The 27,749-nt window shown below is 36.5% G+C and overlaps 1 protein-coding gene across 6 annotated transcripts in view; it reads right to left on the bottom strand.

Annotated features, from left to right (window-relative positions):
• Positions 1 to 27,749, bottom strand: part of LOC145674507 (uncharacterized) — a 266,730-nt gene that overhangs the window by 177,060 nt on the left and 61,921 nt on the right. The window lies entirely within an intron of this gene.

The raw sequence follows: 27,749 nt of genomic DNA, 5'->3' as shown, positions 1-27,749 counted from the left end.
AAATATGTAGAAATCGAGATAAGTTTGATAATTCTATGTGACATAAGCGATTATAGGCATGCAAATGCTTCACCACTCTGCGTTTTACAGGAAATCATTAAAATCCGTTTCAGTGAGATATTCTTCACAAAAATGAGGTATTTTCACATAACTGCAAGTATCTGCTACCAGAATGATAGTACTGTAATGTACCTTTTTTTGTTTCACCTGACTAATGTGTTCTTTTAAAGAACGTCACAATAAATTTGTTACTTTGGAAGAAATCAAGGGGAAGTTGTTAATTTCCTGAACAAAAATACTTTTCTGAGAAATCAGTTCCCCACTGGTCACATAGTCTGTGGTTTTGTTTCAGGTTAAGTCATTCACATAAAGATTGAATCGTTTTGTAAACACATGTAAACACATTAAACTGGTTCTTTATGTAGAAAATTTTCTTACGGAGATTTCTTTATGAAAGGACTAACACTTTAGCAATTCTTCTGTACGTATTAATACTAACAATGTAAGTGGTCTATAGGCACTAATAACATGATATTCTTTGGATACTGCTTCTACTGTTCTACGTACAGGAAAAAAGACAAGCCTAGCCTAAAAGAGACCTCTGATGAAGTATTTTTAACACAAACGATTCGATTAAAACAATAGAGAAAAAAATTCTCTATCTTGCAACTAGAAAATCATGTTTAGCAGATGTGCAACTACACTGAACATAAGAGTATAGTATATTTAAAAATGCTATCACTTTATTGTTCAAAGTACCTGCTTAGTCAGAATTGACTAAGAACACAGAGTTGCTAACCTAACTACAAGTACAATTGGCACAACTGTCTATGTCAGTGGTTCTCAAACTTCTTGTTACTGCGACCCACATTAAATAATAAAAAGTATTTTGTGGCCCACCTACTTTTCTTCATACACACATTGACATTCTACGTAATGGTGGTGTATTTCAAAACAGTTAAATTTTATAACTCATATCTCTAATTCCAGTTCGTTCAATAACAGTCCGTATAAGTGATTGAAATGAAATTTATCTCGGGGTGTTGTAAACACCCCGAGCGACCACGAATGTTACAAAGTGGAGTTCGACGCTTACATCTTAATAAAGCAAAATTTAGTTGGTTGCTTTCATATCTACCGTAAATATCTTACTTTCAAGTTAAATTGTAATGCAAATTTATGAATATAGTGGTCCTGTCGGTACAAGAACGCCAGTCGGTGACGATGAAGCAAGTGTAATGTAAATTTTTTTCTCAATAACTGTATTTGTCACATGAAATTGTACGCATGCGCAAAGAGGGTTAAAGTTGTTTCCATAGAACGGTAACACAGAACTAACACTAGTTCCGACGCAATGCCCTACCCCATCACTCACCCATTCTCTTTCCATCCTGACCCAGCATCTCTATGACTTTACAACAAAACAGGGCTCTGAGTAACCACTTACTCTTCACTTCATTAACAGACACTTTCAATTTTCATTTTCTGAATAATACTTCACAACATATGTTTCTGCATCAAAATAAAATGTTGATAATTAAAGGGAGAAACTTCTCGTGACCCATCAAAAAGCGGGCCGGGACCCACCAATGGGTCACGACCCACACTTTGAGAAACATTGGTCTATGTGATTCCAGCTACTAGCGTGTTTCCAATTGAACAATCATTTGTTTTCCAGTTCTATGGCAAAAAACAGTCGCTTGCTATTTGTTTCAATGTAAAAATGTTGGTATCAATTGAAAATCCAAACACGATATCTGACAAGAACTTACTTAAAACATATGTGAAGAATATGTGAATATGGAGAAAGGACTTTGCGCCCATTCTGTGTATTTTATATATATATTAGCATTGAACATAAATATTCACGTAGCAGCTGCATTAGCGAACATCTACCTGTAATAGTTTGGTTCTTCTCTGACGTTGAATCTAAAAATACTCAATTACTTATCGAGCATATGGAACACATTGTAATACCTCAAACTACTCACCTTGTAAAGCTCATCAATCCAATAAAAGTCCAATCTTTCCCCCAATATTTCGACTGGAATCTTGGTCACTCATCCTCAGGACCACACAATGGTTTAAGACCTTTTGCACATGAACTTTTTTTTTGTCCCAACATTGGTAATTAATTAATATTGCTTAAATTTTATTGGTATTTATGAAAATATTTCAGTATGTTATAGATTGCACTAATAGATATAATGTTTTATATCTATATAGCGCTAATGTTAGTGCCCTAGCTTCATTTGCTTACAATATTTCTTATTGGAGTTTATGTTTTCTTTCCAATGGATTCTCCTTAATCAGAACACTCAATAGACTAGTCCGTCATAATCACTCAATAGACTAGCTTAATTCATTGTTCACAATGTAGCCAGGTGAAACTACTTTCTTATTTTTTGTAACCACGTAAACCTCAAAATTTAATTAATGGAGTTGAGAGGGTATTACGTGTGACTAACAAATAAAACCTTATTTTTTTATTATTTTATGTATTTACTTTTTTGTTGATGTAACTGGTAATAACACCTTTCCAACTGTATGAAGATTTCCTTCGTCAATGTTCGGCGCTGGATTTTTTTTTTTTTCCCTTCTGCAACATGATTCATATGCATTTCTTTCGATATTTATGCATTCGATTTTATATAGCATGGTGTAAAATTTCAAAACCATGTACCGTTGTAGATGCTTTGATAAACCTGATACAGTTTCTTTGTCTTCTCGAGACTATCTCTTGTGTTCTTTTGACCCAGTCTTAATATTTACTCTTTTGTTGCATGAAATCTCTAGGAAACCTATACACTTGTAAGGAATGCGGCCAATATTCCTTGATAAATTTAGTCTATAGGCACGCCGGAACTTACTTTGCAAATACCTAACCCTAATAATTTTCACCCAATAGCCTGCTGCAGATATTCAGTCCAAAGTATTCAGTAATATAATTTGAAGTTCGCAATTAAATGATGACTCACTAAACCAGATAGAAAGTTAATATGGTTAGTACACTGAAGAAATCATAAAGAAGTTGAGCAGCAATAAAGTCAAAAAGGGAACAACAAGAGTTTTGAAAGAAGGGTAAGGAAAACAGAAGAAAGAAAAAAAGTTAAAATTTTGAGCAAGAGTAATAGATTTTACCATTTCTTACTTTAAGACCCATAGGCTATAATAGCTAATTCTGGGAGCCAAACGTACCGTACATTCTTTTAAACGATTGATATCCATTTGCCGTCAACTAGTACCAATTTTGTCGGTTATGCTCCCTCATAGCGTTTCAGTCTTTGAATGGGGACATTGTAGTGTTCAACTAGTATTTGATTTGCACCTTTGGTAAATGGACGAGATATTCCTCACTGTAGATGAATCCCCATTACAACGGTATGTTGTATATTTTTACTTGTAACAATTATTAACTTGTAATTTTGGGCTATAATGTGTTTTAAATATTTTAAATATATACTAGGCAGGTTCTGCTAATAGAAGAAGAGAAAGAAAAAAAGAAATAATATAGTTATGATGTTAATATATAGAAAGATTATTAAAATGTTTTTATATAACCAAAATCTCGATGTCGTCGTCATGACAACACAAATAAATAGAATTCTTGTGAGAGTTAAGCAGACATCTTAAAAATTTGTGTAGAAGTAAAATATACACTTTTTCGTCACATTTATTAAACTAAGTGTATAAAAAGTAATTGAAGTGTTTTAATGGCTCAAAATTAAGGTTATTAAGAACCATTATCGTTATAAATTGGTGCCGAAACACCGAAAGAGAAAGTTCTATCGTTTAGAAGAATAATAAAGCGATCAACATTGAGCCCAACATCAATCTTACTATTTTGAGAAGTGGCAAGATAATAAATAGGAATCTAATGATTGCTATGAATAAGAGAAGTGGACAATAATCAAACTATACATACCGAAATGAATTCTCCAGAGAACATATTGACGTCTTAAGGGAAATATCACAACAAATTAAGGATCAAGCCCAACGGATTGATGAAATATCCCAACAAATTAGGGATCAAGCCCGGGATCAAGCACAACATCTTGACGAAAGGTTAGAGCAATTGCAGCAACGTAACGATGGTAAATGGGACCAATTACAACAACAATTAAGTCAAATGAATCAGCAAATTGCAGTTAAGTTCGAGCATTATGATGAAGAAATGGGCAAGATAGCACAGAGATTCACCGAAGTTCAAGACTCTGTAAAGATTATAGAGACAGCGGTAAATGAACACGCCAATCAAATTAAGCAGTTACAAGATGAAGTCAACTTCATTAAAGAAAAGTGTATTCACAAAAGTGCAGAGCAAGATGGTGGGCACATGAATGCTGTACACCCCACATCCATCGGTTGGGAATCTACACGTCATCCCAGAGCAACTCTTGAAGATAATCAATCCTCGAGCTGTAATGAAGACAGTACCGAAGGAGAAAGAAGAGTGAGGCGATCATCCCATCAGAATCATAACCACCACAAGTATTTGAAGGCTAGAACAGGTAAACCGTTATGGTTCAGTGATGTAAAATCTCATACTAAATTTAGTGGGGTACCGGAAGACATATCAGCGAGGGGATTTCTCGAAAAATTTGAGGATGAATGCGAACTAATGGGTGTAGACGAGTCTCAATTTTTAAAGTTACTACCACATATATTATTGCCACCTTGCCTAACATGGTTCAAGGCCATTAGGAGTAGTCTCCGTACTTACTCCGACTTTAAGAACGCCTTACTTTCCAACTACGAGAACGACTTTATGATAGCGAATAGGGATGCTTTACTGAGAACGAAACCATTCAATCCCAAGGTACATAGAAGCATTACTGAATTTGTGGTTTCTACATATAACGAGTTAAGATCGTTAAATCCGAGTCATCCAGAATCCCGAATCATTGCGTCCATTCGAATTCTATTGCCTTTTAGGTTACAACAATTATTAATGTCTGCGCAGTGTATCAACTTTAATCATTTGATTATGCTTGTTCAAAATTATGAAAGTCAATCTGCGGTACAAAATGGTAATAGAGGGCAGGATAGAGGTCAAGGTAATCCTAGTCATAGCCATATACAATATGCTCCTGTTCGTAACTTAAACATACAACCTGAAAATACTTCTAACTCGTATTGTTTTAATAGCAGAATAAATGGTTACAATGTTACCGGTAATCAGACACAACCTAATCGCAGAAATGGAAACAGGAATTTTAGAAATAGTAATCGGAATTTCAATAGGAACAATAATCATCGCCTGTTTACACAAAATCGCTTTACAGATGGCAGAAACTGCGTTAATAGAAATTCGAATGTTGCAACAGTGCATAATCGCCAAGAAAGTACCCAAGATTGTGGAATACAATGTAATTTAAATGAAGCTATGAGTCAACGTAATTTAAACTAGCTTGTGCTGATGTGAAAGGGGTTGAATCCACGTCAGCGTTAAATACTTCTAATCAATCAGCGTTAAATACTTCTAATCAATTTTCTGATTATGAAACTGATTTAAAAACTATAGATACAAATATCGTTATAAATAACAATTTGAAAAGTTAGATCAAGAGAATATTTAATGTGTTTTCCTATGATTGCAAAACGCAATATTAATCGCATTATTCATGTCTCATGTTATAGAGTATATTTGTTCGTATTTAAGCAATTCTTGCTTGTGTGTTCTTGTTCTTTCGAATTTTATGCAAATAATATAAATATCAAAGAATAAAAGATATTTTTAATGTAAACATGTGAAAGTAATGACAGTTATACAACATTGATGTCGAGCATTTTATGGAAGAATTTCGGGTAATGAAAATCAAATTTATATGTCTTCCAAAGAACTTTGACTTTAAATGTTATCACGGATTCAGTCTTAATTTCTACTTTCATTCATATATTCATGTTGTAATTACTTTCTGTTTAAAATAATGAAATTGTGTGCATTTCAAGTTGTTTTTTTTTTCTTTACAAATGCGTAAAATGCATGTATATTAACACCTTCATTTGTTATGGCCAAAGTTAATGATTTAACCTCTTTATGGCCTATAATGGACTTGAATTAGGATATTGACCGTATTTTTTTTTTTTTTTAACGTGCCATGTAATCGCCGACTATGGAATTAATTATAAAGGAATGTAATTATTAATAATATTTTTTGTGTAAAAATAAGGAAATATTTGTGAATTATGATATGGAATATATATTATATAGACAAGGGGCACTTAAAAAGTATGTTAAGGGTAACGGTCCATAGTTCTTTTCCTTTTATTGAATAAAATAAATAAACGAAAAGTCCGTCGAGCGCCATAATATACAACGGTATGTTGTATATTTTTACTTGTAACAATTATTAACTTGTAATTTTGGGCTATAATGTGTTTTAAATATTTTAAATATATACTAGGCAGGTTCTGCTAATAGAAGAAGAGAAAGAAAAAAAGAAATAATATAGTTATGATGTTAATATATAAAAAGATTATTAAAATGTTTTTATATAATCAAAATCTCGATGTCGTCGTCATGACAACATAAATAAATAGAATTCTTGTGAGAGTTAGGCAGGCATCTTTAAAATTTGTGTATAATTAAAATATACACTTTTTCGTCACATTTATTAAACTAAGTGTATAAAAGGTAATTGAAGTGTTTTAATGGCTCAAAATTAAGGTGATTAAGAACCATTATCGTTATACCATTGCCACCAATCCTTTTCCTCTTCCTCTTCCTGAACAGCCGTAATGATCATTTAGATTTCTAATCCATATTCAAAATGCACAGTAAACGTTCCGTGGTGTAGATAGATTAGCGGTTGAAAACCAATTACAAACTTTCCATCATTTCAAAATCTGAAACCGAAGCAACTTTTCACGTTTACATAAACTTATGATAGACTCAACAACTTCCTTCTGATTTCATTGATAAAAATAGTTTTGTTTATATCTACCTCCTCATACTAAGACACCTGAATTTTGTCTTCCAACAAGGGCATTAAATTCAGCGATCATAAACTACATGTTTATGTCTTTAGTAGCTCCAATTCGAAAAAAAAAAAAAAAAAAAAAATCCAATGTAAAATTTTGGATCAATCAATTCGAAATGTTCTGAGAGTTTTCCACACGACAAGAGAATAAATAATTCCGTATTCGTGATCATATAAACTTTATTTTCATCCTTACAACTTTATTTTTAATAACAATAGCGTATCAACATCGCTTTACCGTAAAATATTAATACCTTTAGCATCACATATTCATTCACGAATTCAAACTGCTGCCTTTTGCATTGGTATTCTGTTCCGTAACCATTAGACTACAACCACTTTGCCTTTCGGGATTTCTTATTGAAATCTGGAGGCAATTCTAATTACTACTACTACTAACCTTAAAGCCATTTTTCTCTGTTTGATAGATTTTTTCGTTTTTTTTTTTTTGTTTTTGTTTTTTTTTTTTTTTTGTCACTTATCTATAATATTCATAACTGTAATTACAATTTCTGTCTCTCTTAAGCATGTGCTTCGTACTTGCATTGCACGGGCCAAGGTGGCTCAGTGGAAGAGGTTTCACCTATTGTGCGTGGGGTCCCTGGTTCGATCCCAGCTCGCGCCAAGTGAACTTGGTGCTGGACAAATACCGTGTGTGGGGGTTTCCTCGGGGTTCTCCCGTTTTCTCCCACTTTCTTCATTCCAGCATTTTCATTCATTTCTATCATCACCGCCTCCTATAACCTAGCCGCCATAACCGTAGCACGTAAAAATCAGAGATTTCATTTTCGTACTTGCACTGCCTCTCCCAACCAAACTATAGACTTGACTGGATTAATTCCCATATACTCTACACCAGTCGGCGCAAAGATACCAGACTCACCAACAGGTATAAATTTAATTTTTTGGCAGATAGTACCTGCAGATACTAGTGACCATGACTTAGCAGATCCTTTCTCAATAACAAATCCCAGTAATAATTTACCTTTCAGTAAAAATGGCGAAAGTGGCCAGAAAATGTCAGTGCTTTTCGAAGATTATTGTGAACAGGTAGATGTTTCGTTCCATTCACAATTATCTTGCTAGTCAGTTGAGAAGGAAATATCGTTATACGCGTATCTTGATTACTGAAGATATATTTTACTATGGAACGTAAAGAACATGGGAAATGCAAAGTTTGACGGAAGTTAACCAAACCTACATAGTAAATGTACAACCCCGGTCTTCACCCGATGGAAGTTATAGAAAACATGAAAAGTCTTATCAAGGTATCTGGACTTCGAATTTGAACCCCGAACCTCGCAATCTACTCGGCAAATCAAATTGTTTTTCAGATTTTTTCAACTTTATATAAATGCTTTGCTTTCCCTGTTATTGATTTTTTTTTTCTAAGCACAGGTACTTATGGTATGATTCATTCTGTGTAGATTTAACGAATCGCTAGCTAAGTACCTCTACCGCCTATGTAATTCGAAGTTTCTATCTCCTATCCACGAAAACTTTCCACGGACTTCTGTCCTTAGCCAACTGGATCCAGTTTTCACTTTGAATTCCTACTTGTGTGAGATCCATCTTAATATTGTCCTCTCATCTGTGCCTAGGTTTTCCTAATGGTCGTTTCCCGATTGGGTTTCGTGTTAAAACTTTGAAAGCTCTCCTCGATGCCCGAATGATTTTGTTTTTACTATAACCTTCAAGTTAAATAATTTTAGCTTTCAAAAAAATCTTTGTTCCAAAAGTTTTGGAAGTTTCCCACCGGATTTCAACGAACTTGTTCGGTCATTTGTTCAGTTATTTCGTTCGAATTTTGTAGTTAACGCAGTTTTGCCATTTTCTCCTCTCTGTAGTTTAGTTCATTTCTGATCAAACTACGATCTGTCCCTATGTATTTCCTTGTTCTCAGTTTTTTTTTCCTATTTCCTGGAGATTTAATGCTACCCCTAATTTTAACCCAAGTGTGCATTAGTGTATTCCGCACATCTAAAACCAAAAGCATATTCAACGCTTCAACCTGGTACTTCCCTCTTGTTTGACTCGCTTGATTTTTTTTTTAAATTACGTTAACCACTCCGTTATCAGATGCCGATTATTGACTATTTTCATGGGTAATCTCTCTTATAATCGCTGGTACCCGGTAGAGATCAGTATCACAGTAAGCCCCTCTAAATAATCGAATATCAATTACTCTAGACTGTCTTCTGTTATTTATTAAACAGCATTTATTTATTTATTTATTTATTTATTTTTTTATCTGGTGAGGTCCAAATGTATTTACCCTAGTAGCAGAGAAAACTTGTAAACCACTTGCTGTAAGCTTGAATTGCAAGTCGGCCAAGCTCGCATCCAGCTTGATTGGAAAACGGGCAAGCATGAATTATAGGAACGAAGTTAGATAGGAGCAACCTTTCATTCAGTGTTCCATTCAAGCTTGACGCAAGCGTTTTACAAGTCTAGTCAAGTCAAAGAAAATGAACGGTCAGTGATACTATGACGATTTGCGAAGGGTCTAAAGCATTGCTTGCTTGCTAGTACAACAAAAGGCAGATTGTATGTGCAAGTGTAGAAAGTCAAACGCCAAGCACGTGCCAACTAGCTGAAAGCTTTCTTGTGACTAGGGTATGAATATCGCGACGTGTGAATTTTGTACTCTTCAGAATAAGGTACTTGAATGTTACAAAGTTCGCGAGGCTAATACCGCTGTCACTTCTCTGCTTATGCAGGCTTTCGTTGCTTTATAATCAGTTTCAAAATATTCTCTCATCCTACCTTTGTATTGAAATCCTCTAACAGAATTTTAATATGGTATCGCGGAGTTGGTCAAATACACGTTCTACTTCTTCGTAAAACTTGTCCTTTAAATCGGCATCCTTTGTAATGTTGGGGGGATTCTAATTAAGACTGCTAGAGGAGGAACTATTCTTGACACTAACGTCTGGTATCTTAATTGCCTAGCATCAGCCCTGAAATTGATTTCATTATGTCAGAGTAATAGAAGTATAGGACTTGCCCAATGACTGATGAGTAATTGTATTTATTTTAGGCTCACGTTTCATTGAGTATGGATCATGTAATTTAGAAAATTCTCTGTGCACATGTTTAACATTTTTCGAGCACCCTCAAAAACTCAATGCGCACCTGGCGGGGAATATAATTATAAATCCTTCTGGAATGAATATTTCATTGCAGGGTGACTTCAGAGCTTAAGAAATTGCTCAACTTAGTGGTCAGGTCAAGTTTTACTTACAAAGTTATCAACTTCGGTGCAGTACTAATGTAACTTACAGACTTTTCAATTTAAATTTTCGAATTCGACTAGAGCGTGCTTATTATGTCCAGATTGTTCTGCACGATACACAATTCCGTGACATCGTTAAATATAACAAAAAGTCTTTCTTTTGATTTTTCATTTCTTTTAGTGGTCCACAATTGTAACCATTGGCTCCGTCAGAAGTTTAAAAAAAAGAGAGCGTAAATTGAGGAAAGACATGGTTCATAGAATTCTCAAATATTTAACGTGGTTCTAATTAAAGAAGTGAGACGCTGCAAGTAATTTACAAAGGGCGTTCAATAAGTTTTGCACAGATGGGTGTAATATAAACTGCAATATGATGATGAAATTTTAGGTGGACACCCTCTGATTCTTTGGCTTCAAAATGGTAATAGTTGTTCTTTCCTATTGTTCATAGGTAAACACAATGGACACTGAAGTACAATCAGGATCTAAAAACGGTCGGTAATGGAATTTCTGTTCAAAACTGGTGATGAATGAGCCACATCAATTCATAGCAATTTGCTACCAGTTTATGGGGATCACACATTAGACCGCGCCAGTATCCAATGTTGGTTGCAGCGTCTAAAAATCCTAGATTTTCCAAATCAGGACAGAAAATTATGACATCCTTTTTCTGCAATCAGTGCAATGTCATTTTCATAGACTTCTTGTAACATGGCTCCACAATTAACCAGAAGCATTATTGTTTGTCACTAGATAAGGTATGATATGTTCTCCAGACCAAGAGACAGGAGCTTCAAGGTAAGCTTTTCCAACTCCATCATGGCAATGCCAATCATGATGATACATGCAATCATGAAAATGGGATGGGAAGTCGTAATTCAGCCTCCCTATAGTTCGGACTTGAATCCTTTGGATTTCTTCCTGTTTAGTCATCTGAAGAAAAACATTCGACAGTGACAAGGCCCTCATTTCTTGTGTGAAACAATGGGGTAAAATCTACCACTTGAATTTTACCAAAGTGCACTGAAGGCACGGAAAGAATGCTGGACGAGATGCTTCACAGCAGGTGGAGGCTACGTTAACTGATATGGTCTTGTAGCCAAAGGGCCAAAGTAGGTTCACTTAGAATTTCATCATATTGCAACTAATAATAACATTATAACCATCTGTGCCAAACTTATTGAACTTCCCTTGTAGAATTATATTAACAATAAGTTGCCACTTAACTACGGTACTAGCAACCTTTTCCGTATAGATACGCGTATATCATTGTAGTTGACAGTTTTAGTTGCATAGTTGGTGTAAAGCTATTAAAAAAAAAAAAGAAAAAAAAAACTAAAGATGTACATGAAGTATATTAACAGTTGCAAATAAAAGTGCCCTTTTTGCAAATTAGAGATAAAAGCTTGTAGGATGTGTTCTGCCTTGTTGCTCTTGTATGACGGTATTCATGATCGTTACAGTCTGAATGCAAAACTTAGTACATTAAAAATGTATTACACTCTCAATAGAAAAAACTAAAACAAAATAATAATTGTTAGACGTGTTCTACAAACTGAATGTGATTTTATTTTTCAGCGTGTATCAGTCACAGAGTATGTCTTCACCATCTGCGAACATCTTCCACTATCAGCTGACATGCCTCCTGAAGAATTATCACCTGATGCAAGTTGCGAAAACTGTATTTTTCTTATGTGCCTTTGTGTATGGCAAATTAACTAATTACAATAACGGATTTTTTCATGAGTCATGTACAAAAATCGTGAAAAAAGAAGTTAGTATAAATTATATCTCTTTTTTACATTCCTGTATTTTCTAAGATGTTAATAAAGGTTCTAATGAACTACAGATCTTTGTCAGATTTACAATCCACCTAAAATTTCTTTGTAATTAAAAAGTTGTGTTCACTAAACACTATTCCATGAATACGATTTTTTGGACTTATACGATTATATACTGTTATGCTAATCTTATTTTGTCTCAATGAAAAAACACAATTGTGGTTCTTGATATAATAGGTTTTTTTTTTTTTTAAGTATAGTTGTTGGTTTTCAATTATTCTGATTGTTTCCTTAATATTTTCAGATAGTAGAAATTTATGATACTCAAAATTTTATGAATGCAGATACTTCAAATCTTATCCGGTGCCATGGTGGCTCAGTGGTAGAGCGTTCAACTCTTGTGCGTGGGGTTCCTGGATCGATCCTAGCACGCGCCAATCGAGCTTTGCGCTTGCCAAACATCGTGTGTGTGTGTTTTCTTGGAGTTCTCCCATTTCCTCCCACTTTCTTCATTCAATTCTCATCATCACCCTCTCCTTTATTCCACCCGGCATAACCGCGGGACGTAAAACTCAGAGAGATATTTCATTTTCAAAATTTTATGGCACCGTTAAACACAATGTAAATACAATATTTCGCACTATAGTTTTTCTGACTTTTTAATGTCAGGTTAGATTACTGTTCCACCCAAATACACAATTTGTACACACCTCAAACACTCTCTTACAAACACAACCAGCAGCACTAATTAAACTGATTATTTTTAATACGTTTTCCTTCATCATTAACTTACAAAAATGACTGACTGACTACATATATATAAAAGATTAATCTCAAATATTAGTAATGATTTATATTACCTTTCTTTCTAAGTTCATCTTAAATTCGATGCATTTTCTCTTCTTTTAGAAAAAAACGGTAATTTAAAAGGAAAAAAGAAATACGTCAAGTTTAAAGATTAACTTATAAAAATAAAAGTCACTAATTAAATTTGAGCTTAATCTTTCATATACAGTAAAGCCCCGATTATCCGCGGAATTGAATGGCAAGAACACCGCGGATAGCGAAAATCTCGGATAATTCGAAAAAAGACTAAAATTGAGGTGCAAACACGAAAAAAAAATATTTCAGCATAAACACTATGTTTTATTGTACAAAAAGCATAATAGAACTTTTAAAATATCTTTGTTCTACGTCTAAATCACTAAAATAAAGAACAGCAAACAAAAACAATACTGTACTATAAACCTGTCAGTAATTTTCGACCTTCGCACTGTAGGGCCTATTGTATTTTCCCGGTTGTTGACTTGGATTAAAATTGGTTTTCTTCAGATTCGTAATTAACTCTCCAGTAGTCTTCTACGTACTCGCACTTCGCAGTGAACAATGAATGTAATTTACTACAACGCAAACTCCCGTTTTTCATACCTTATAGGGCTAATCCATATGAAGTGGTCCAAAAATGGTGAAAATGGTTGCTCGACCATCTCCGAAAATTATAAAAAATTGAGTGTGAGTGCACTTTTAAGGGGCTGTATTTTGGAATGGCATAAAGATAGTGGTTCAGAATTTATGGTGTGAATACTAGGGCATGTACATATTCTTCAGAAACATTTACAGCTATGATACGACTGTTGCCACAGAGTTATGGGGGTTCGAAAGTTGGAGTTTGTCATTTTTATGGCATTTTTGGGACTTAATATCTCAGGATGGCAAACTGCTAAAAATTGCTGCTGCAGCCACAAAGCAGTTCTGTACGTTAATAAACTATTACAAAAAAATCATGACTGATATTACATGGAGAACAAAGTTAGAACAATGTTAAGAAAGCACGTGCGTGACGATGCCAAGTCGGTGCATGAATCACCTTTTACGTTATGATTGGATGGATATTCATTCTACTTTATCAGTTTGAGGAAACAGGCAGCAGGTGGCAGTGAAATCGCGACCTAAATCGTTCACGTTGGAGTTACCCATCTGTATTGTTTTTTGTTATATATGCATTTACCCTCCAAATGTCAGTCAGCCGCTTGGAGTATCCGTCAGTCGTTTTGCTACAGCCACAGTGGAAGGTTGTTGTGTTGTGCGCTGAAAATGACTTCTCAGTGTTCTGTGGGAAATGCAACTAATGAGGAATGCCATAAATCTACGTATGGTGTTTGTGCAAAGGAACTAATGTATATTTCGGACTTGCAAACAGAAAGTCAGGAGCTGCTTCATCTGCGAATTGGCTGTTAACCTGTGACAGTGTGCAAATACCATGAAATAAGATATTTAGAGCAATATAACCATCTGTTTCGTCGTGTGTGTTGTGACCCAATGAACATTCATAAGAAATCTATTAAAAAGGGACTTCGAAAAATTCTCGTTGAACACATGCTACAAGGAAAGAAGACTGGTGTTCAGTTAATACCAGGAAAAGCACTTTGTCCCAATTGTTACTCCGCAGTGTTTGCATCCAGTACAAGTAACCTGGAAGATCAAAACAGAAACAGCGATGTTAAATTTGTTCCGTCAACATCCGTCTTAGAAACTTTAGATTCAGCATGTTCTACGTTAGGATTATCGCCACCGTCAAAAATACGAAAAGTCAGTGCCGAGAAAAGGAAACGTAAGCTTCAACGCAAAATGGACAAAGTGTCACAAGCGCTAAGAAGACAATTAGAACTTCGAGGAAACTATTGAAGTTGAAGACGACAGCGTACAAGTGTCCTCGGATTATGAAATCCTGATACGTCAATTACAAGAGAAATGTACCATTGCTACCAAGGAAGAAAAAGTAAAAATCTTAAGTTTGCTCCCAACAACATGGCCTCGTAAGAAGATTGCAACTGAATTTAATGTTTCAGAACGTCTTGTCAAGATTACTAGAAAACTGGTGAGTGAGCAGGGAATTTTACCAGATCTGGGGCACAATCAGCGAGTATCAGTGTCACCAAAGACAACAGAAAAAGTTCTCCATTTTTATGAAGACGATGAATACAGCAGTTTATATCCAGGCAAGGAAGATTGTAGACCAGTACGTGCAGGAAGTGTGAGGGTTCAGAAACAGAAATGACTGTTGTTATGTAACCTGAACGAGCTTTACCTGGCATTTAAACAGAACCATCCAGAATGCACAGATATTCACAGAGCTAAGTTTTGTGCAATGAGACCTAAATGGTGCATTCTTGCCGGTGCTGCGGGTAGTCATAGTGTCTGTGTATGTATGTATCACCAAAATACAAAGTTAATGATTGATGGGGCAAAACTAAACGTTGAATACAAGAATCTTCTTGAGTTACTCGTATGTGATATTAACAGCAATGCCTGCATGATGCAAACATGCAAACACTGTCCAGGAAATGCTGCTATTCTGTCGATGTTTGATGAAGCCATGGAAAGTGAAGTTTTCCCTGACATTATTCAATACAAGCAATGGGTTACAGTTGATAGGACTAACTGATTACGGTTGTCAAACATGCGGACGAATTTTTTGAAACAATATGTGAGAAACTCGAGGATCTCAAAAAGCATCACTATATTTCCATGGTTCAAGCATAATACCTAACATACAAGAAAGACAATCTCAGTGATTCTGAGTGTATAGTTTTGGCTGATTTTGCTAAAAACTATACATTGATCATCCAAGATGCCATAATGTCCTATCATTGGGTAAATCAGCAAGCCACTTTGCATCCTTTTGTCTACTACTACCTACAAGATGGAGAACAGAAACACTCTTGTCTCTGCGTAATAAGTGATCATTTAGCGCATGATACTGTGGCAGTTCACGTGTTTCAACAACATATTATCAGTCACATTCGAGAACATTTACTACACGTAGCAAAGATTACAGAAAACAGGCAAAATTACGCTGGCTACAAAATCCGAATGAAATAACTACACAAAATTTCGCAGATATCAGGCGGGAAACTTCCAAAACTTTTAGAACAAAGAAACGCGATTTTTTGAAAGCTAAAATTAAGGAACTTGAAGATAACAGTAAAAATAAAAACATCCGGGACATATATAAGGGGATCAGCGAATTTAAGAATGGCTATCAACCTCGTGCTTATATATTAAAGAAATCTGACGGTACAGTTCTCACTGATAGGGATAGCATCTTAAATAGATGGAAAGATTTCTTTCACGATTTGCATAACACGCAACCAAAAACTAATGTGCGTGGAGAAAAGGAGATACACACCGCAGAACCGTATATTCCAGAAACCAACCGAATAGAAGTAGAAACCGCTATAAAGAAATTAAAACACAAATCTCCAGGTGTAGATGAAATTCCGGCTGAGTTAATTTTAGCTGGAGGCGAAAAATTGTAGAACAAGATACACAAACTCATTCTCCTTATCTCGAACAAGGAAAAATTGCCACAAGAGTGGAAAGAATCAATCATTGTTCCAATTCACAAGAAAGGCGACAAAACTGACTGTAATAATTGTCGAGGCATTTCTCTTCTGTCAACATCCTATAAAATCCTTCCAAATATTCTATTAGCAAGATTGACCCCATACGCAGATGAAATTATTGGAGATTATCAGTGCGGATTTAGACGAAATCGATCAACTATCGACCAAATATTTACCATTCGCCAAATACTCGAAAAAAAGTGAGAATACAATACCCCGCTACATCAACTATCTATTGATTTTAAAAAGGCGTACGACTCGGTTAGGAGAGAAACATTATATCGTTCTTACAGAACTTGGAATACCGAGAAAGCTAATTAGATTAATTAAGATATGTTTAAATGAATCCCAAAGTAAAGTCCGGGTAGGAAAATTTTTGTCCCCGACCTTTCACGTTGAGAATGGCCTGAAACAAGGAGATGCGTTGTCGCCATTATTATTTAACTTTGTTCTGGAATACGCTATAAGGAAAATCGAAGATAGCAACCAGGGCCTAGAGTTGAACGGTATTTACCAGGTTATGGCATATGCTGATTATGTAAATTTAATAAGGAATGATAGGAGAACAATAGAAAGAAATGCAGAGATCTTATTAAACACTTGCAGGGACATGGGTTTAGAAGTAAATGCAGAGAAAACTAAATACATGGAAATGCGTCGGGACCGTAATACGGCAAATTATGGATGCGTTAAAATATTAAATAATACTTTTGATAAAGTGGATACTTTCAAATATCTAGGATCAGTATTAACAGAGGAAAATCATATTCACAAGGAAATTAAATGTCGACTAAAAGCAGGGAATTCGTGTTACTACTCGGTTCAAATCTCTTGTCGTCGCGAATTCTATCGAGGAATCTGAAGCTTAAAATATACAAAACGATAATCATGCCTGTTGTTCTGTATGGTTGCGAAACATGGTCACTTACTCTGAGGGAAGAACATAGACTGAGGGAAAGTATTTGAGAACAAGATCCTGAGGCGAATATTCGGACCCAAGAGGAACGGGAATGGGGAATGGCGGAAACTTCATAACGAGGAACTACATAATTTATACGGTTTACCCAACATTGTTAGGGTCGTCAAATCTAGGAGGCTTAGGTGGGCGGGTCATGTAGCTAGAATGGAAGAAAGTAGAAACGCTTTCAAAGTCTTGACAGGAAGACCAATCGGAAAACGACCATTAGGAAGACCTAGGCGCAGATGGGAGAACAATATTAAGATGAATCTCGCAGAGATGGGAATACAAAGTAGAATCTGGATGCAATTAGCTAAGAATAGAAGTCAGTGGAGAGCTTTTGTGAACGCGGCACTGAACCTCCGGGTTCCATAGGCCATAGAGTTAGTTAGTTAGTTAGCAAAGATTATATATTTTTCTGATGGTGCGTCTAGCCAGTACAAGAACAAGAAGCACTTTGTCAATTTGTGTCACCACCAGTCAGACTTTGGGCTCGACGCCGAATAGCATTTCTTTGCTACATCACATGGTAAAACTGCATGTGATGGTGTTGGTGGTGTGACAAAGAGAGGTTGCAAGGGCTAGTTTGCAGAGGCCAGTAAGTGATCAGATCCTTAAACCTTACGATATGTTTCAGTTTTGTTCAGAATACATCAAGGGGATCAGGTATGACTTTGTTTCTACTGAAGTCGTGTCTCAACATGAAGATGAACTGAAAGAGCGATTTGCGAGCTGTCAGTCCATTCCAGGCACAAGAAGCTTCCATCGTTTTACCCACATTTCTGAACACACCTTACGATGTTATGTTACATCAATAAGTGACGAATTTCAGGAGTTTCCTGTTGCCAAATGTGTGTCCGTAACACACTGAGAACTAATTCTGTTTTTTGTACTGCTTTGTAGCTCGGTCAGTACTAATCCACTGAATACCATCGTCACGCACGTGCTTTCTTAACATTGTTCTAACTTTGTTCTCCATGTAATATCAGTCATGATTTTTTGGTAATAGTTTATTAACGTACAGAACTGCTTTGTGGCTGCAGCAGCAATTTTTAGCAGTTTGCCATCCTGAGATATTAAGTCCCAAAAATGCCATAAAAATGACAAACTCCAACTTTCGAACCCCCATAACTCTGTGGCAATAGTCGTATCATAGCTGTGAATGTTTCTGAAGAATCTGTACGTGCCCTAGTATTCACACAATAAATTCTGAACCACTATCTTTATGCCATTCCAAAATACAGCACCATGAAAGTGCACTTTTCTGTACTTTTCTGGTGATTTCATGTATTAGTTAGCAACCCTGAATCTCTATTTGGGCACATGATTATATATTCTCCGTGTTCCTTGGTTCCTCCTGTACCCATGCGTTTTTGTTTCATGTTCCTGTGATTAGTAAGTCCTGAGCAAATGTGGTTTTCGTAAACGCTTGCAACTGCAGAAAATGGCACTCCGCCGACAACAAAGATGGCCACCATTCAGGAACAATTGTACCTCCGAAAATGTGACTCGTGTTATTGACCTTCTCATACACAAGGTTCATCACACTCCACTTTTTATAATTTTCGGAGATGGTCGAGCAACCTGTTCTGGACCATTTCATATGGATTAGCCCTATAACAATCGGCTTCTGCTTATCAGAGTAGAGCTGCACTTCGAAACGTGCACTATTGTTGGAAATATTGATTTCTTACAATGCAATTTATTTTGTTTTAGAACATACAGTACTTATTTGAATGTGGAGTGTCAGTCCGCAGCGACTACTTTTGAAATATAATTAAGCGCGACTGGAGCAGGGTTAATTTTTTTTTTTTTTCACGGCACTCACGGACCATCCGGTCGCGGATAATCGGGTCTTTATTGTATATGTATTAAGTCAGTCATTTTTGTAAATTACGGATAGAGAAGAAAAACGTAATCAAAACTATCAATCTAACAAATGCTACTGATTATTAAAATGAAATGAAATGAAATCTTTGAGTTTTACGTCCCACGGTTATGCCGGTTAGGCTAAAGGAGACGGTGATGATGAGTAATGAATGGAATGAAATGGTGGAATGAAGAAAGTGGGAGGAAACGGGAGAACCCCGAGAAAACCCACGCACACGGTGTTTGTCCACCACAAAGTTCACTTGGCGGGGGCCGGGATCGAACCTGGGACCCCAAGCACCAGAGGTACTGATTATTGAAGTGGAACTATATAATATGCATAGGTACATTGCGTAAGTGCTATGTATACTCCTTTTAGGTACATTCAAGGCAAGTACGTATCATGTAGCAAACACACCATACGCTACTAGAATGTATCTGAAGTGTCACTGACGATGTGCTTTTGTCTAGGAACATATCAGGTAGATACTCGTATTCTTACGAATGTGCTTAGAAGTTACTTTAGGGCGGAAATAGCAAGTGCATATCATATGCCTTTAATGTGCAATGTATACTCAAGCATAAATAGGTACCTACCTATGTTTCTGAAGGAACATTTTAGGCACATGCACTTATGTCGTGTAGGAGTATAGGAGAAAATCTGAATTCAAATTAACACTCTTATTTTAAAGTTGTTTTGTATTTCAATCTTATCTCGTAGGGTGCTACTTATGTCTTAATGATAAAAACGGAGATTATCATGTAGCTTGTGTAAATTGAAAAGTAATTTACACGGGTGAAAATGATTTTTTCTAAGTTTAAACTTCCAGAGTAATGTTTAGGCTCAAGGAGACGGATGATTAAACAAAGTGAATGTTTGTGAAATCAAATTTTTGTGCTCTCCCAGTGGGAATGGGACCCGGCACCACGTACACCAAATACGCCAGCCACTACAGTAGCGAGAAGTGCCAGTTTCACATGGATCGTTAAAAACGAAGAAATGGGAACTTCTGCTAAAAGGGGTCACATGAAAAAGACGCTCAAGAAATATGCAATAATGTAAGGTGTAGCATACAAAAATCCAGACGATAAACAAATATTTCAGGCCCAGACTGAGACAAATTCGCTGTCAGTGTCCGTCCGGAGAACAGACGAAGCATTCAGGCCCAGATTGGGACTCGTTCGCACTCATTGTCCGTCTGGAGAACATACAAGGCACTCAGGCCCAGACTGGGACTCGTTTGCAGTCAGTGTCCCTCCAAAGGACAAACAAGGCACTCTGGCCCAGACTGGAACTCGTTCGCAGTCAGTGACAGCATATGTTCATTCATCTCCTCCACTTTCTAGTACAAAAGAGAGATTTCAGTTCACAGCGTATAAAGAAAGAGTTTCTGGTAAAGCTAGCAGAAGTATTGCTCCTCATACACCGTAATTATACATTTTTAATAATGTTTGTAAAATCACTGCTGGTAGAATGTAAGCTTAAATTTTGGCCTCTTGTGTTTAACTGTTTTATTACTTCAATGGGTGATCTTTCTCTCACATCCTGGTAATGCTGTGTCTTAACTTTGTAACTTTGGTTTCTTGTCTTGAAATCACTGAATAACTTTTATTTCAGTATTAAAAAGAGTATATTATAATTCTAAGGTAGATTACCTTATACCAATGATAGGCGAGAATATTACTTTTAAAAAATTACTTTATTTCCATTTTAATTTTCAATTATTTAAAGAGTCCTCAAATACATTTAATTTTTGGTGTTCCACATGTCTCTAAAATAACTGGCATTACAAAGGCAACTGGCTTACTTTATCATCAGAGTTCCACTAGTTTAGCAAACTGAACCGTTGTGGTATAGTTTCTACTGTTAGACTGCTATAATTTTATATATATCAATCTGTAACACTCAAATATTGCGACATTTTTTTTGTTTAATTGAAATTTATACTGCTAATATTAACAATAGAATGTCCACGCTTGCACAAATAAATAAAACGTGTGAATGTCCATTTTGTCCCCTTGTTATATGACACATTCCTTGGGTCAGTAATCAACAACTTAAACTGTGGTTTGCCACTGCTCTAATTCATCTTAGTAGAGTCAGTTGTAATAATGATTAACTTTTGAATTGTATATTACATTGTGTTTAAACATACGAGTACATGCTACAAAAACTAAAAAATGCACTATTATATCTTTCGTATTCTTCTCTTCACCACAATATTTTTAAAACGTACTCCTTTCGTTTCAATATATAGAGGTTACATTTCCTTCGTGTCTACACAATAGCAATATCTGAATTTGAAATTCTTGGTCTTTTGCAAAATCATGCATTGGAAATTATTATGTCATGCTATAAAGTGTGATCAAAAAGTACGGTGAGTGTAGTTGGACAGTGCCATGTATCGTTGTAGTATCCATTTCAGGTAGTAAACCCGGTAGCCCAAATCTTTAGTACAGTCAGTGTCGAGTTTGAACGAGTAGTGACATGTTAGTTGGCTTTCAGAGAGAGAAGAGTGAGGACGTGTTAAGTGTGTTAGTCGCGCGCCAGCATTAAGTTTTATTCTAAGCTGCAAAAAGTGCCAAAGAAGCTCACGAAATGTCAAAATCAGTGTATGACGATGAAGTGTTGGCATTGAAGACTGCTTCCAAGTGATATGAGATATTCAAAAGCGGCAAGGAATCGGTTGAAAACAAGAAACATTCGAGACATTCTTCGACGTCAAAACCAGATAAAAACGTGAAAAAAGTGGCACAAATAATTTGCTCAAACAACCGAATGACTAATCACGAGCTTTCCGAAGAACTAAACATCTTCTATGTGTCCGTGAAAAGCATTTTAACTGCTGATTAAATGGGCAAATGGCTTCCTTCTTCACCACGAAAACGCGATGCCACACCTTGGTTTTGATCCGCTAGTTTCTGGCCGAAAAAAATATTTCTGTCTGTTCACATTCGCTGTGCTCTCCAGATATAGCACCATGCGACTTCTGGTTTTTCCCAAAAATTAAAACCGTGCTTAAAGGAAAAGCTTTGACACCATTCCTGACAATGAGAGGGGCACGACAGAGCAGCTGAATGCCAGCCTTTCAGATATGCTTCCAGTTATGGATTCATCGTTGGGATAAATGCATTGCTAGCCAAGGACAGTACTTTGAAGGAGATTAAATCAAATTCCATGTAAGCTTATGACTTGGTTTCTAATAAAATGATTCACCGTAGTTTTTGATCACACCTCGTATTTCCAGGAAAAATCAATTATATTTTATTAAAATTCAATACTTTTTTTCTGTCATTAGAACACTATGAAGTTGTTTATATGTTGGTCAAACATTTGACGCATCAAACTTTTTTCTACCTTCCGGACTTCCCACATACGGGATTGTTACAACTTACACAAATTGGAGAAGTATGGTAACCTTTGCAGTTTTCGCGAATCTTACAGTTTACTTACTTGTTAGAATCTAGGTTGAGAGTTTTCGGTTTGGAGGCTCTCCTTCTAAGCATATTGGGACGTCTCTCGCTACCATACACGAAGCAAGAAGTTCCTCACATAACTAAAGAATGAAGTCACGTCTACACAGTTTCTCTCCTGTGACCTCCCTGTACAGAACTCATGCATTTATTACTCCCAAATCCAATGCTTTGATCATCCGTATATCGAAGTCCAGATTTCGTGAAGGACTGTCTCACTATATGATCTAGTATTTTCACATCGTATTTTGTGTTGGACTCTGCAGGCTTTCCTTTCCTCTATACTTATGGCACGATGAAGCGTGCTATGAAGTACAGTATAACAATTTTGTCTCTTTTTTCCTTGCTAAACTGTAACTTTTATCATCAATCCTGAAGACTAATGTGAAGTGAGCATGCTGCTAATGTACTTAAGCCAATAATGGGAATTCTTTTCGATTACGGTTGAGGATTGCGACAAGACTGTTGAATCGCGTTTCAACGTACTTGCTAGTATCAACGAAGTGAAGTAGCTATTCGTTGTAGTATTTTGCACCTTGCCAAGATAAAGATCCATGAATGTAATAACAACGTTTTCAGGAACAGTCTAGTCCTTTGGGTGATGTAGATTAGCTTCAGTATATGGACTTCCGTTCACTATGTATTTACAGTTAAAGCACACAAGAAGTGTAAACTTTATACCAAAATTACATGGTTTGCTGGACACGTATCCTGAAAAGGGGTACCTCATCTTTGATAGTAAAAGTTGTTTGATCACAGTAAAATTAGAAACTGGTGTATAACGTGCAACGCTATTTTGAATAAATGGGTTACATATTAAAAATACTAAAACAAATCTGTCAGTTTAAAAACGTTCGGATTTATTATACTTGATATCCATATCTCATAAATTTCAATCTTTTATTGTTTCGTAACAGTGAAAGTAAAAAACGGAGGATTCCATCCGTAAGACCACAAGTTGTTTATTTGTATATGAATTCCTTGCACCACATGCATCTCTTGTATACAGAATAGCTATAAAAGCATCTAGTCTCTCCAGTTCCACAGACCATATACCATTCTTCAAGCTACGATATGCTTCATTCTCAGTACACAATTTGATTCTGCGGATCATACTGCCACTGATTACGAGATCCCACGCTCTTATAACATTTTATTTGTGAATAAGGTTCTTAGTATATGTGATACATCAAGGGTTTCACGTACGATAATTTCCACAGTGCAATGTCTTGCGATGTGCCTAGAAACCACAAGCTTTCCACAGCATATTAGAATTGGAACATTGTTCACCCATACCTGAAATTTACTTCTAGGTTCTACCGTCCGCTTCATTTCCATACCAATTTCCCAGTGGGTGGTCGAACTGGTGTTTGAAAAGTTTGAGAAGACTACGCACTGCCTCTGGATTCTGGATTCTTGGCATCCGATGTCCTTTAAACAGAAAAGGAATCCCTATAATATTTTCTAAGAAGGATTCGATTGTATTTGGTTATACTTACTCGGATCGTAATCATCGTGGTCTGCATTACTTGTGAAAGGAGAGAGGTATTTTAGTTTTTCATAATTATCACTTGCACTGCACAAGCTACGTACACGAATCTGCGGTGGTTCCTAATCATCGTCAATTTCAGTGTCTTGAATTTTGTCATACGACTTGATTTCCTCAAGTTTCTTGAGTCAATTCAAAACTTCCTAATTTGTAAGCACGTGTTGAGTCATAATATTAACAGAACAGTAAATACTGAATAAAAGCATTTCTCGTATAAAGAATATAAATTATATTATTCTTGCTTTCCAGTTTCAATATGTTCATATTTCTATCTCAGAGGGGGGCACTGTAGCTCAGTGGTAGAGCAAATAATCTCTGATGCTTAGAGTCCCTAGTTCGATCCGCAGACAAGTAAGTTTGTGGTGGACAACATCATTTCCATAGTTTTTCTTAGGGTACTCCCGTTTCCTCCCACATTCCACCAATTCTTACATCATTCACTTGCCTTAAACATCCGTTTCCCTCAGCCTAAAGGGCATAATTGTGGGACGTTAAACTGAAAGATTTCGTTTCTTCATTTAATTTACTACATTTGTCACAGAATGGTTTAACTGAACAGTTCATTCAAAATGCCTTTTTTTTGTAGGTATATCAAAAACACTGAATATAATACAAAAATGGATAAAAATACTCAAAATATATGTACGAAAACCTTAAGTATCAATATGTATAAAAATACTCAAGATATACGTGTGAAAAATGTAGGGAGCCAATATGAATCCTTCGAACACTCTAGATATGCCTCAAAATATTGTCATTGTAATTTGTCAAGACACACAACTAGAAAAGGGCCAAATTAGCACCTTGGACATTCTACTGTTAACAGTTTCCTTATTGTTATTCTTGTTACTTTTTATTTTTCTTCTAATTTCTTATTCTAATAAATGTTCCAAATTTCACTTAATTTCAAACAATCCTCTGTATTCGAGGTACTATCAATTTATTTTTCTATTGCCTTCCCTAATAACCTTTTATATCCATGATGGAACACATTTTCAAACAAAATTTTATTTTTCTTCTAGTGCATGTTGACTTTTCTGGTTGATTTAATATGATAAATCTTGTATGATCCTTTCATCTGCCTTAATTGTACGTCCTGTATATCCAGCGTATGTTAGGCCATATTTACATGGGATTGAATAAATATTTGGGTGTCTAATTGTTCTTGATCTTTCATGAAGCGTACTGTTTGGTCTTGAAATGTGGCATGTGAATTTTTATTCCATATTTATTCGATAAACGACTTATTTCAATAGAGGTATTGTTAATGAAGGGTATAAATACTTACTTTTGTTTTTGTTTTTCCTAAATCGTTTCTGATTGCAGCTTCTTGTTGCATTTTGAGCTTTTTGTTACTGCCTTATTCGTGTCTGTTTATTGTAACTATTTGGTAGAGAAACACATTTTAAACGACGTATTTCTTCTTGAAGTTGAATTTGATCAGATAACAGTTTTGTCGTCGGTAACAACGTATGACATATTGCATATATTTGAGGATGGATGATTATATGAATAAGCTTTTAAATAAAGATCAGTCTGAGTTGGTTCTCTATATACGATGACTCAACTATCCTAAGATTTTTTCATTTCAAGAAGTGACAACTTTTCTTCATTTTCAATCTTCATTATTGATATAACGTTGCGATGCACTGTATTTAGATAAGTTTGAAATCCAATCAGTACATCCATTTCCTATGGCCAAACTAAAAATATATAATCTACACTGCTCCACAAAACTTAAGCAACTCGAAGAAAGTGACAGAAAATAAAACGACACGATCACTGCACCAAGTATAATGAACAAACAGACGGTCCAGATGCACAATGCAACACAAGTGAAGACGAACAATACAGTTAGGATGTACAGGGTGACCAAAAAGTTCAGCACTACGATACCTCAACAGGTGAAGCTGGGTTGTGCGAGGGCATAGGCAGTCAATATGGCATGTAACCACCACGAACAGCTATACAGGCACGACATCTGGCCTCCATGCTGCAAATCAGAGTGTTGATGAAGTCTTGCGGTAGATGGCGCCACTCCTCGAGGAGAGCTGTTTGCAGGTCAGGGAGAGTGTGTGCTGGTGAACTGCGCTGCGCTATTCACCGCCCAAGAGCATCCCACACATGCTCGATGAGATTCAAGTCCGACGAATATGCAAACCATGCAATACGCGTAATGCCTTCGTTCTCCAGATACTCGGACACACGATGTGCACGGTATGGGTGGGCATTGTCATCCATGAACAGGAAGTCTGGGCAAAATGCTCCGCGGAAATTGCACACATGTGTATTGAGAATTTCATCCAGGTACCGTTGTGCTGTCAAAGTGCCACGTTGCACAATATGGAGGTCCGTTTTCCCGTCCAGCATAATTCCACCCCACACCATAATGGAACCACCGCCATAGGAGGGCCGTTTAGCAATGAAGTTTGGATGATAGCGTGCTCCTGGCTCTCTCCACACTAAAGTCCGATCAGAATCTGACGACAGGCTGAATCTCGACTCATTGGAGAACATGACACGCTCCCACTGGTGTTCCCCCCATACAACAAATTCCTGACACCAAGTGTAACGCGCACGTTTGTGCTCCAGTTTCATGGCACACACAGCGCAGGCCTTTTTGCATACAGTCCTGCTCTATTGAGTCGCCGACGAACAGTTTCACGACTCACGCGTTGTCCTGTAGCCTGAAACAACTCATTGGCCAGATGAGAGCATGAAGCTTGACGGTTACGTTTGACAGAAATTGTGAGAAATCGGTCCTCGACGGCCGACGTCTTCTTCGGACAGCCTCCTCCATGACGTCTACTGACTTCACATCCATTTTGAAAGCGATTGCAAAGCCTCGACACAATACTTTTGTTCACGTTGAATTCCTGCGCCACTTCCACTTGCGATCGGCCTAATTCCACCGCCCAATTGTTTTCCCGCGTTCAAAGTCTCTCAAATGTCGTCTACCAGCCATTGCAAGGTGTGTACCCCACACAAGAACCATTAACTCAATGCTTGGAGCCTCGGATACTACTGGGCTGTGGTGTACGGCTCATGGCATAAGTTGTTCACCGCGCTTGCAACGATGCTGCTTATGCGATAGAGTGGTTGCTCGACTTGCCTGTGTGTCTCTGTGTATGTGCATGCCACTAACCAGTGTTGAATGGGCCCCACACGTCACTTATACCACGTTCTCTCGGGTTGCTTAAGTTTTGTGGAGCAGTGTATATACCGAAATCAAACTTCTGGTTTCAGTTTCGCTATTTTTAAAAGCTTTTCTTCCAAAAACTCCATATAGAAATTGGCCGTAGTAGATAACAAAGACGAATCCATAGTTACGCTACTGACTTGTTCATAAAACCTTCCTTTATATTTAACACTAGAAGGACCAAGCCGTCATGTTGACGGCATCACGTAAAACAATTTTCTATATCTCATACATTTCTTTGAGTTATGCAACCATACTTTAGGACTTTTATTATTTTAAGGAGAGGTTTAATATA

The sequence above is a fragment of the Thermobia domestica genome, chromosome 17 (assembly GCF_964235325.1).
Source record: "Thermobia domestica chromosome 17, izTheDome1.hap1.1, whole genome shotgun sequence".
Classification (NCBI taxonomy): domain Eukaryota; kingdom Metazoa; phylum Arthropoda; class Insecta; order Zygentoma; family Lepismatidae; genus Thermobia; species Thermobia domestica.
The sequence above is the reverse complement of the archived record's forward strand: the minus strand, read 5'-3'. Positions and strand labels throughout refer to the sequence as shown.